The sequence below is a fragment of the Lactuca serriola genome, chromosome 5 (genome assembly GCF_051521515.1).
Source record: "Lactuca serriola cultivar US96UC23 chromosome 5, Lser_US96UC23_V15, whole genome shotgun sequence".
In the NCBI taxonomy this organism is placed as follows: domain Eukaryota; kingdom Viridiplantae; phylum Streptophyta; class Magnoliopsida; order Asterales; family Asteraceae; genus Lactuca; species Lactuca serriola.
In genome coordinates this window covers 276,643,767-276,654,435 of record NC_136412.1, presented here as the reverse complement: position 1 = coordinate 276,654,435, position 10,669 = coordinate 276,643,767, and the positions used below count along the sequence as shown (strand labels likewise).

General features: G+C 41.6%; 1 non-coding gene across 1 annotated transcript; it reads left to right on the top strand.

The window, feature by feature from the left end:
• The first annotated feature begins 9,661 nt into the window (after positions 1-9,661).
• LOC145056029 (small nucleolar RNA R71) lies at positions 9,662-9,768 on the top strand. Its single transcript, XR_013685570.1, has one exon. It is a non-coding gene; the product is annotated as a small nucleolar RNA R71 (small nucleolar RNA).
• The last annotated feature ends 901 nt before the right edge of the window (positions 9,769-10,669 follow it).

The window sequence follows — 10,669 nt, the reverse complement described above, 5'->3', positions numbered from 1 at the left end:
CCAACAAAGAAGTGTCCTACACCTCCAACCATACCACATCTCGAACGGGGGTCGGTCGATACTAGCATGATAACTATTGTTATATGAAAACTTTGCTAGTGGGAGGTATGTATCTCAACTCCCTCTGAAGTCGAATACACATGCTCGAAGCATATCCTCCAATGTCCGGATCGTCCTCTCACTGTGGCCATATGTCTAGGGTTAGTAAGTCGTGCTGAAATGTAACTGAGTGCCTATTTCCTCGCGGAACTTCCTCCAGAATCTAGATGTAAATCGGACATCCCGGCTCGAGACCACCGACACTGGCACTCCATGCCTAACCACCACCTCTTGCACATAAATATCCGGTAACTTCTTAGCGGAGATGCTCTCGGAGATCGGAATGAAGTGGGCACTCTTCGTCAACCATCCACAATAACCCATATGGCATCCACACCCCTCACTATCCTCGGTAACTTCATGATGAAGTCCATGGCGATCTCTTCCCATTTCCATATAGGAATAAGTAATGGCAGAACCTTGTCGTGAGGCCTCTGATGTTCGACCTTGACCTTCCTGCAGGTTAAGCACAGCTCCACGAACCATGCAATCTCCTGCTTCATGCAGGGCCACTAGTAAGTGAACCTCAGATCCCTATACATCTTCGTGGCCCCCGGGTGAATAGAGAACTTGGATCTGTATGCCTCCTCCAGGATTTTTTGTCTCACACCCCCGGTTACCAGTACCCACACCTAACCACACTGTCTCAGAAGACCTCGAATATCCCAAACAAACAAGGGAAACTGACCCCGGATCCGCTTTATTTTCCAGATCTCTTTCTTCAAACTCTCAACCTGAGACTCCTTGATCATATCCAACAATGGAGAGATCATTATCATCCTTAAACAGACATCCCTAATCAGAGTACTTGCCGCCTTGCGACTCAAAGCGTCGGCCACCACATTGGCCTTTCTTGGGTGGTACAAGATCTCGCAATAATAATCTTTCAGTACATCCAAACATCTCCTATGTCGTATGTTCAGGTTCTGCTGATCCATCAAATACTTCAAACTTTTGTGATCAGTGAAGATGGTGCAACGAGTTCCATACAAATAATGTCTCCAAATCTTGAGGGGAAACACCACTGCCCCCAATTCCAGGTCACGAGTAGGATAATTCGCCTCATGAGGATTCAACTTCGTCGAGGCGTATGCGATCACATGCCCTCGTTGCATCAGTACGGCGCCTAACCATATGATAGACGCATCACAGTACACCACCAAATCATCTAACCCACCGGGCAGGGCTAAAATTGGAGCCTCGCATAACCTCTGTCTGAAGGTCATTAAGACAACTGCTAATCCGGGCCCCATCAAAATGTCACATTCTTCTTGGTTAAGCGGGTCAAAGGCACCGCGATTTTGGAGAAATCTTGGATAACTCTCTGATAGTATCCTGCTAGACCCAAGAAGCTACGTATCTCTGATGCATTCTTCGGCACTTCCCACCGCATCACTACCCTCTTGGTTGATGATGTGCCCTAAAAATTGCACCCCTTTCAACCAGAAATCACACTTTGAGAAATTGGCATAAAGCCTTTCCGTCCTTAGTATCTCCAATACCTCCGTCGGATGTTGCTCGTGTTGCTGATTGGTCTAAGAATAGACCAAAATATCATTGATAAACACAATCACTGACTTATCCAACATCGGTCTACACACCATGTTCATGAGATCCATGAACGCTGCCAGGGCATTAGTGAGCCCGAATGGTATAACCATGAAATCATAGTGCCCATACCGAGTCCTGAAAGCTGTCTTTGGTATATCCTCCTCCCGAATCCTCATCTGATGGTACCCCGACTGAAGATCAATCTTGGAAAATGATATTTCCATATTTATACCTATTTTAGGCAATATTTAAGCACATTTTTATTAATAAGTTGGTAATTTGTTTAGAATAATGGTACTTATGAGCTTAAATGTTATTTGTAGCCAAAAAGAAGACATTTTGAAGAAAAGGGACTAAAAACGTTAAAGAAAGAAACTTTGGGAATTAAAAGATTAAAAGAGAAGAAAAATCTGGAAAAAGCATTCTCACGTCATGGGAACTTGAAGATTCACGACGTGAGAGTTGGTTCCAGAAGATATGTACGCGGGTGAAGGAATCCTTGACGGGCACGGTTATCTGAAACTCACGGCGTGAATATCTTATTATTCACGACGTGAGTTTGTGAAAATCAACAACTATATAAACCCTTGACCATTACGAATAGAGGGGACTTTTGGCAAGAGAGAGGAGTTCCAGAAGACGATTTTGAGCAGAGAAAAGTTCTGGGAAGAGGCTTTCAACACCAAAAGAGTGAAGGTCAATAATTTAGATTATTTAATTGATAATTAGGAACATGTTTTATTACACTTTGATTTGTGTTGGTATGTTAGTTGCTATGATGAGCAGCTGAATCTAGCTACTCTTGTTTAGCTAGATGAAGCTTCTAACTTATGAATAGCTTAATTTTTATGGATTTATTTAGTTGGTAAAATTGCTTGTGTTTGATTTGTTTTGCCTAGCATGCTTGTGTTTGTTTCTCTAATTGCTTGATTGCATGTTCTGTGTAGCTTAGTGACCATTAATTGCGTGAACTTGTTTACCTAATGATTTAGTGAACATTGAATTGTTAGAGCTAGGATTGACCAATCTTAGTTAGTAATTAGAGTAAACAAACTTAGTTGTGCTAGAGAACGTGTATTGTGACTATAATTGCGTTTATATAATAAATCTTACATAGCATATTTATATTCATAATTAGTTCTATGTTTAATTGTGTGTGAACATACATAGTTTGACATGAATTAGTTAATTATTGGTAAAGTTAGAACTAAATTACTAATACAATTAAAACCAACTTGATAATCCATAATCATTAGCTAGCCATAAGGAAGAAGTGGATTCAAACTAGACAAGAGTGTGTTTTTACTTATTGAATTTGATTTAAGTTTGTATGGTCTTGTAAAATCAAGTAAAACCCCCTTTTAAACTTGTTAATAATTAGGTTAATTTAATAGTAAGTAGATTAATTAGTAACACCGTTCCCTGTGATCGACACCCGACTTACCCAAGCTATATTGTAATCCGACTAGGTACACTGCCTATAAGTGCATAGTTAGTTTAAGTTTGTTAGGTTATAAATATTAAAATTAGTGGGTACTTTTGTGCACATCAGAAAACCAATACACACTCTGCAGCTGATCGAACAAATCATCGATCCTCGGTAGCGGATAACAGTTTTTCACTATTAGCTTGTTCAGCTCCCGGTAATCAATACACATCCTATGTGACCCGTCCTTTCACGAACAGGATCGGAGCTCCATACAGGGAACTGCTTGGACGGATAAACCTCCGGTCTAGCAGCTCCTGAAGCTGCGTAGAGACCTCTTGTATCTCGGGCGGAGCAAGCCGGTACTGTGCCTTGGCTATCGGAGCAGCACCTATCTCCAAATCAATGAGAAACTCCACTTGCCTCTTCGGAGGCACTCCAGGTAACTCCTCGGGAAAGACATCCCGAAACTCCTATACAACTGGTACACTTCCCACATCCGTCGTGGTCTCAACCCTCGTGTCTGAGATATCATCCAAAAATCCCAAAAAACCCTGATGAAGCAATCTCCTAGCCCTCGCAGCTGAACAGAGGGTTGATCCCTGTGAGACCCTTTCTCCATGAATAACCAGTTCTCCCCCACTTTGGGTTTGAACCCTCACTAGCTGGCGCTCACAATTAATCATGGCCCCATTGGCCCCCAACCAGTCCATCCCGATGATCACTTTCAGCCCTCGCAACGGTATCAGGACTAGATCAACACGACACCTCTCTCCAAGCACACTTAGGACACAGTCCCGATACACCTTCGCAGCACTCACAGTGCGGTCATCCGAAATCTCAACCTCAAGCGGGAAACCCAAAGTCCTCGGTGCATCCCGGAACTTCTTGCTAAGCGCAAGAGATACAAACGATCGGGTAGCACCCGAATCGAATAGAACATGAGCCAACATACCATTGACCCCAAAGGTCCCTATACATGAGCACGCACATACACACACACACACACACATATATATATATATATATATATATATATATATATATATATATATATATATATATATGTGTGTGTGTGTGTGTGTGTGCACATACACACATAAGCAATACAAATCAATATCAAGCAGGAAAGATAAAACACGTACCAACCACGATGTCTGGCGCTACACGAGCCTCCTCAGTGGTCAACTGAAATGGGCGGCTCTTCACCGCTGGAGTATCCGCCTTAGCTGGGTGACCATCAGTGATCCTAATTGTGGCGGGCGCAGGCGCCACCACTGCTCTTCTTCCTCCCTGCAACCTCGGATAATCAGCTTGTTTGTGACCGGTCTGGTTGTAGTGAAAACAAATCAAGCCCTTCTTGGGTAAATCCCTGATCAAATGGCCCAACTGGCCACATGCATAGCATCCCAAGCCTGCCATCCGACAAACCCTACCGTGCAGTTTACCGCACTTGGCAAACCGGCCACGACCCTGCTAGCCCCTACTAGAAGAATCTGAGGTCTTAGGCTTTTAAGCCTGACCTACTGCTGTCTGTACCTGTTTGGGCTTCCGCTTCATGCGGAAATCCAACTCCATCTCCTACTCACGGGCATTCTCCACCATCTCATTCAGTTTTTTGCAACCTATAAATCTCACAAACTCTTGGATATCATCCCTCAGTATGGAATGATACGTCGTATCCTCATCTGTAACATATTGTGGGATCAACAGTGCTCGCTCTCAAAACTTGGCGGTGATCTCCGTCACAATCTCAGTGGTTTTCTGGAGCATATGAAACTCCCTCACTAGACTTTGCAACTCAATGGGTGGTGCAAACTCCAAATCGAAACGCTTGACAAAATTTGCCCATGTTATCTCAGCCATACCGGCTGCTCCCACATGGATAGTCACCTCACCCCACCAATCCCGGGCTCGATGCCTCAGCATACACGAAGCAAAACCCACCTTTTCCGCATCAAGGCAAGAACCCGTGTGTTGGGCGTTCTCTATGTCCGTCACCTAGCGTCGGCTAACTTAGGGGGTCCTTGACCCCGAAGAACTCCAGCACCCCACACGGCTTGAACTCCCGGAACGAGGGAGTTCGGGCCCCGACTTGGCCCGCAGTAATCTCGGCTCTGAATGCCCTAAGCCTCTCCTCTATAATTTCCATCATCCGTTCCTTGACTGTCCCAAAAATCACTAGGGTAGCATCAAGGATGCCCCTCATAACCTCAACTGTGATATGCTCGCGCAGCCTCTCGTCAATGGGCTCGGTATTGTCGCCCGACCTAGCCCTAGATCTTGATCATGATCCCCCAGCTCCATGTCATGTCACCGCCATACTATACTGCAATACCATAAAACATAATGATTAGGATATCCAAAAAGGGGGGGGGGGGTCCTTCCACACCGGTTCTCCTTAGAGCTTCCAAATTTAACATTTGTTCAGGTACATGTCATGTGCTTCTAGTAGTACGGGCCTAATACTACCATCCACACATACATGTACCTTCCCTAAGGCTCTACAAGATAACTCTAATTCGTCCCAAAACAAGTCATGCCTCACAGGATACCGCATAGCTCAAATGTTAGGCTATCCTATGATTTACTCTATCCATATCAAACCAAAACTCAACCACAACGGGTTGCATTATGCATGAAAATTATACACAAAACAGGATCTAATAGACTTTCGAATAATAGACTCTACCCTAAGATCCTAACCGTATACAATTTAGAAAGCATACACGTAGCAAGATTCATACGATTATCATAACTCAAATATCAGTATAACATGGCTAACATAATGGGGAACTACTTACTTGGATTGGCCGATCACGTGCATTGCACTCTCCTCGTTTCCAGTTTAAGAAGTTTTTAACTTGTATTTTTGAAAACAATTTTACCATTTCCATGGTTTGAGTCCTGACACACCCGAGAGTGTGTCCGAATCCATCAAACCAAGGCTCTGATACCAGCTTGTAACGACCCAATTTTCAAAAGAAATTTTTCATTTTTAATTAACCAAACATTCCCATAAAATATGAAGTAACAATGACTATTGTTTTCAAAATCCATAACATTAAGTTTTTATTTCAAACATCAAAGTGTCCCATCAAATCAAATAACAGAGAGGGTGCATGTCGTGCCATAAAGCCTTGCCCTTGCCCTTAGGCTCAGAAGTACCTCAAACAAATCAACAAATTGTAAGTTAATGCTTAGTGAGTTCCCCAGAGCATACCACACACAATCCACATAATCATATAATTCATAGTAGCTATAAAAGCTACATAAACCATATAATCCATGCATACAACATATAGGGATGTCGTGGGCTCGTCCCCAGGGTCTTACTCCAGGATGCCATGGGATCCCCACATGGTCTTACACCGAAGTTCCATGGGCTCTCCTATGGTCGTTAATAAGAAAGCCATGGGCTCTCCACATGGCCTTACATCCGGGTCCCATGGGCTCTCCCATGGTCTTTAATAGGAAAGCCATGGGCTCTCCACATGGTCCTACATCCAGGTGCCATGGGCTCTCCCATGGTCTTCCATACAAGCATACCACATATATAGCTAGCATACTTCCTAACACATAACCAGCTATCATGCCACATAATATAACTTCAGCTAGTGTACCACATATCATAAAATGGGTCGGCCTTGGTGCTTTAGACCTATTGGTATGGTGAGGGGACTCACCTCTATCTGCTGAATCTGAAAGTTGCTCTCCTAACATTCTGTGAACACCCGTGTTGAACAATAATAGCATTACCCCAGGTTAGGGCTGAACATAATCCAATTAAAGAACCCAAACCCCAAGTCCTTTCACAATGGCCCAAAAAGTCTTCCTTTGCTAATGGGCCCAAAGTCCATGTCCAAAATCATTAATGGGTTTCATGGCTTAATAAAGCCCAACCATAGTAACCATGGCCCAAAACAGATAAGTTGGCTAACTAACTCAAAAGGTGACCAGGCCCAAAGGGATTACAAGTGCAAAACAAGTTTGAGCCCATCTGAGGTGCGTACGCCTTGCGTACCACCCTGGTACGTGCAACGTACTGAGTCCCTGAGCTGTATGCGCTGCGTACTCTAAGTTACGTCCAACGTACAAACATATTAAGCAGCTTCTTCCATTAAGTGCTTAATACTTGATGTTCTAATGTCCAATATCAGATCTTAGCTCATTAAGACGTCCTGGGGCATAAATTTGACAAAATTTTCCCCTTGCATGCTATATGGGACTTAAAAACTTCATTATTCACATTAGGACTTCATATAAAGCTTCAAACTCATGCATGGAGTCTAGATACTCTTCAAGCTAGCTCCTTTATGCATCTAGCATGCTCATAAAACTCAGATCTAACCATTTCAGTCTCTGGAGTTGCTTAACTCTCAAGAGAATGTCCAAAACCAACTAAAGGGACAATATAGAAAACCCTAGCTAGATCTAATGAATAAGATGACAAGATCAAAGCTTTATACCTCCAGAAGCTCTTTAAGGTGAACTAGATGCAGATTCTTGAAGCCCAATGCCACTCCAAGCTTTCTTAGCAATTCGTTCTTCTTGAATGAACTCTAAAATGGTCACAAATAAACTCCTTAATCTCAAAAACACTCTCACAAGGGATATTTGGTGTAAAAGGGTGAAATGAGGCTATGTAGGCTAATTAGGATTTGGACCAAGAGGCTTAAGGGTGTTTAAATAGGTGTCAATTCCGAGAATTAGGGTTTTGGCCCTCTGTCACGTACGCCCCGCGTACCTATATGTACGCCCTGCGTACGCGGCCACCTTCCGCGTTCATGCATCCTTAGTACGCTAAGCGTACTTCTGGAGTACGCCCCGTGTACTAAGGGACCTTTTATGCCATCTTTTCTATTTCAAGGTTCTAAAGAGTAATACCTTATTTGGGGTGTTACAAGAATCTTCTTAGATTAAAACAGGTGGGCATCGAATCTTTGTAATGTGTAAGACCATTCCCACTCTTCTTTTCAGTAAATATGCTTCTAAATGATTTTCTATTCATTATGTGGGAACCCCACACTAATTCAAAAACTTGTTATTCAATTATGATCTTCAAAAATCACGCGGTTTCTTCATATTAAGCTCTTTCACTGCTTCACTTCTTTCTTCACTACAAAATAAGATCAAGAACTAGAGAAACACATCATCATTCGGTTAAACTAAGAAAAACTAAAAGTCAAAAATTTAAAACTAAAACAAATCAAAAGGAAACTAAAATGCAAACTCATAAGTTGTCTCCCAACAAGTGCTTCTTTTTTAGGAGTCGTGAGCGGGACTCCTTCCCACTCTACGTTGCGTCGAGTGGAAGTGTAACCTCCCTGTTCTCCATCATCTTGAACCTTACTCGTTTGTAAGCAACCCTTCTATTGAATGCCTTTCTTGAACTTTCTTGCATTATTGGGTTAACATCTTCTTTATGTTTCCCTTGGGTTCTTTCCTCATTCTCGTGTCTTTAGCTTTTGTCTTGTTTCTTTCCGAGTTTTTCTTTTCAAAATGAGACTCATCACTCTCTACTTCTTTTTCTTCAATCGCCTCTGTTACTGGATTTGGTGGTCTTGTAAAAGTAAACACCTCAAACATCATTGGCGTTGACATTGGAGGTTTTGAATAATTCACTTCTTTTTCCAATTGCTCTTTTGGTAAAGGCTCCTCCCATTCCTCCCACTCTTCTTCCTTCGTGCATTCAAATTCATCATTCTTAAGGAACTTCATGTTTTCTTGTTTCACCAAATTTGCATTGGCACGGGATGGGAAAGGAATAGGTGGTCGATATGGCTCAAAAACTAAGAAATCATAATGTTCTTTTATTGCCCACGACATGGCACTATTGTCTCCACGTCGTGGTGACTGGGAAGCTTCAAAATACTCTTCTTCTTTTTCCCTTTTTACTTCAAGTGACTGATTAGACTCCTCTTCAAGGTCCTTCATATGCTCCAATTCATCTTCTTCTTATATATCAATAGCCATGACTTGATCCATAAGGATTGACTCGACTTTTCTTGAAAGTAAATTTGATAGCTTTTCTTGTAAAAGTTTTGTTAATTGCCCAACCTATATGGAATGCTCAAAATAGATGCTTTTTGAACTCTAAGTGTTGCATCAGTTGCATCATGTCTTTTTTCGCTAGCTTCCATGAATCTGAATAGCATCGACTCGAGAGCATCTATCTTCTCGAATTGGACTCGTTCTAGTTGGTAGAGATTATGCTCTAGCTATTGATATTTTGTCGTGTCTTGAGTTCTCCTGTACTCCAAATCACAATCCATAGTAGAATGGGGTCCTCCACAAGCTCCACATCTATCTTGAATTGGTCCACCCAATTTTGTGATCTTTTCTTCCATTGCATCTAGCTTTGCAATAACTGCACTAATAGCATCTTGACCTCCATCTTTACTTGAATTTCCTCTAGTGAAATCCTCCTTTGAGTTGTGATACTCTCTTGAATGTTTTGAGAATTCTTCAATCAAAGATTTATTTGTTGTCGGATTCTTCTTTGTCATGGGCCCTTGCGAGTCTAGAAGTTGACGAGTGCACACATTGAATCCATCATAAAATATAATTTCTTGTTGCAAATGGAAGTCATGTTGAGGGCAATGTCGTAAAAATCTCTTGTAACATTCCTAAGCTTCATATAACGACTCCCCTTCTAATTATTGAAAGCTATGGATATTTCTCTTAAGCTTTGCCACTTTTGAAGGAGGGGTAAACTAGTTGATGAGCTCGGTCTTAAAATCAGCCCATGTTGTGATTGCTCCAAAGTGAAGTGATTTTAACCATTCTTTTGCTTCACCCTTCAATATGACCGGTAAAATTCGAAGCATCACCGCATCTTTACTCACGTTAGGAGCATTAAAATAATGGGAAATCTCCACCACCTCTTCTATATGTTCATAAGCGTCCTCGTGCTCCTTCCCATAAAAAGGTAGTTCCCTTAACATATTAATAATGTGCCCCGGAAGTTCAAACTTTGTCGTGGTTGGGATTTTTGGTGGATCAAGACCCCATCTGTTTTCATTCCTCATATGTCGCTTGTACTCTTTCATTGACATAGTCATGATGTCCCCCATATTTCCTACTAAAAAAACTAGAAAACACACGCGTAAAAAGGAACAAAAAAACCGAAAAACTAACTGAAGCGAGACCACGACATGGTGAAGATAACCACGTCGTGGTTGCATTTCAGAGAAAAAAACTAAAAAAAACAAATGAAACCGAAGTAACTTTTTGTGGTTTTTACCCTACAAAAGGATCAAATAACTAAAAGCAATTAAACTAATAATCAAATTAGTCATTCCCCAGCAACGTCGCCAAAAACTTGATGTGCTAAAAACTACCCACTATCTAGTTTTGAATTTATAACCTAACGAACTTAACTAGCTAAATACACATAGGCAGTGTACGTAGTCGAATTATAGAATAGTTTAGGTAAGTCGGGTGTCGATCACAAGGAACAATATTTAATTAATAAAATAACTACTAAAAGCTAAACTAAGAAAAACAACTAAAATGGAGGTTTTATATGATTTTACAAGTTCAGAAAAACTTAAATTAAAATAACAAACTAATTACTAAAGTAAACAACTA